This window comes from Alligator sinensis, unplaced genomic scaffold (genome assembly GCF_000455745.1).
Source record: "Alligator sinensis unplaced genomic scaffold, ASM45574v1 scaffold402_1, whole genome shotgun sequence".
Lineage (NCBI taxonomy): Eukaryota > Metazoa > Chordata > Crocodylia > Alligatoridae > Alligator > Alligator sinensis.
In genome coordinates, this window is record NW_005842089.1 from 541099 (window position 1) to 543665 (window position 2567).

Here is a 2567-nt window from a genome sequence, read left to right on the forward strand (position 1 = left end):
TGGAAGCCTGACATATGCTATCCTGATGGAAGGGGAAATAACCCGCATGTAGCAGAAACACCCCATTTCCCAGCCAGTGGTAAGTAATTTGGAAAGACCTTCTTGGGACTAGGGCTCTAACAGTGGAGGGCAGGTCAAAAAGTGATGATTAATTAGGAGAGAGAAAAACCTAGAGCAATGAAACCATTTCCAGTATCTTCTAGGTGCTCTCAGAATTAGGGTGATTGACCCATTCTCTATGAAAATAAGACTTATTTACAAACTTTTCCAGCCTGTCAAGCCCAGAGAAGTGCTCCTGTGACTACAGAAGCTGTTGTGCCCAGAGGACTCTGAAATCTAGGATGTCCTTTAATGTTTTCCCCACTGTAATCATACTTCTTAGTCAGGAAAACATAGCTCTGAATTAAACCACTATGTAACAGCAAACTGCTCTTTATACACTTAAAAGGATGCTGCTCTTCAGGGCCAAAATACTGGCTTAAGGAGAGGGGGGATTTATTTTAACTCTAACATTTTTCAGTGCTCTTCAAAAGACCAAACCTGTAAGTACCCCTACAGTTACGATCTAGTGCATCTAACCTGCCACTCATGGCCATTCCTACACATTGAAACTATACAACAGGAACAGAATTATCTTCCAGGAAACATTTCAGGATCTCAAGGAGCAATTACAAATGAAAGCACAAAACGGAGTGTTTGTAACCCAGTGTACTTTGTTCCTGGAAGTTTCTTGGGTGCACACAGCGCTGTTTGGTATACAGAGATGCAAGATCTACAAGCAAAATTTTCCTGAGTGGCTGATCTCGCTCTTCCCTTGCCCCTGAGACTAAAACTGAACTACTGCCCCAGTTGCTTATCAAAAGGCACAGCATTGTTGGAGATGGCATCTTAAAGACAAGAACTTCATTTGTGAAGAAAATTCTGTAAGCTCCAATGGAAAGGTGGTGAAACCACTCATTGACCAGTCTTGTACAGACACCCTTTCATCATCAGGCATTTCATTATTGAATGCATTCAGATGAGCAAACATCAAGCAGCACACAGCCGGGGCTCATTTATAATTAGAGCACAGCTTTAACACACCAGGAGTAAAGAGGGAAGAGAAGCCAATATCCACGCATGAAGCAGCTGTGAAAACAAGTGGGTGTATTCCTCTGTCAAGAGAGATGCATTTAAAGAAAGAGATCCCTGAATTAGTCAGGTGGACAGAGCCCTGCAGCTCTAGGAGCACAGCCACGAGTGCAGATCTCACCATCAGCTGCCTCTGGAACATGCACACGATTCTTAGCTTGCACTGATTCACTGACAGGGAAGGTCTGCAGCATCAGCAGATGTTTTTTGCCATTCCTTCCCCCCTCTAGCCATGTTCTCTAGCAGGGCCAAGATTTTGAAGTAGGACAGCTTTCTTCAGCCCAACCCAATTTCCTTTTGCATGGCTGAACGATGACACGCACAAAGAGTACGTGCAGGGCAGATGTTTCTACCGAGGCAGCGAAAGGCACCGGTCGTCCCCCTCCCAATATGTTGCCTGTGCTGCATTCACAACAACAGCACTTTGTTTCCATGCTTGCTCTAGAAACCCGGGCCCCAGCAGAGCTCAGTGTAACTGGTTAACTGAGGCAGAGCAGATTTCCATCTTTTCTTTGGGTGGAGCAGTCGGGTTACCAGCTGTTTGAATCTATTCCAGATTTCCAGAATACCAACGGGCTCACACGCTTGCGTAGATCAGTTATGGATTACCGTGCATCGACTTCACATCAGGAAGGCAACTGCACGTTACTATTATATTTTAAAAACCCACTGGACGACTGTACAAATTGGATTCAACGTTTGATACTCATTTTAATGAATGTCCTATCCTTTATCTCCTGGGTGACCCTCAGCAGTCTCCTGAAGATTTATATCTGATTCCTGAAGGCCCCAGGGCAAGCCTGGAGGGTTGGTAACCCTGTGAAGCAAAGCACCTTGGCAGGATCCACCCAGCGCTGCACGGAGCCAGGGAGTTTCTTTGCACGGGATGCTGAAAGCTTGCACAGGCTGATACAGGAGCTTGTTTTCCTGCAGCAAGCACAGACACAAGTCAAGTCCGGCCCGAGGCTGCTGCTGCAACCACTGGGGCCACCTAGAGGCCCTCCCACACCAACACCCGATCACGGCTAACCCGCACTCTAACAGCGCGCTTCCCTGACACCGCCTTTTATAGGCCCCGAGGCGCGCCTCGCGCATGCGCACAAACCGCGAGGCTACCCCGTGGGGCGGAGCTTACACCTGCGCAGAAACCCGTGAACCGCGTGCGGTGGAGCGGGGAGCACATGCGCAGAAGTCCGTGAACCAAAGGGGAGAAGGCTCGCACGTGCGCAAGGGAGGTGAGGAAGACAAGGGGGGGGGATTGGCACACATGCGCAGAAGTGTGCGGCGTCGAGCACTTGGGCACCCAGCGCGTGCGCAGAAGCGAGGCGCGCGGCGTCGAGACCGTTGACGGCGAGCGCGTGCGGCCTGGCCCCGACCCTCGCGCCTGCGCAGAAGCGCGCAGCGTCGAGACGGTTGGCGGCGGGCGAGGCGAGGCG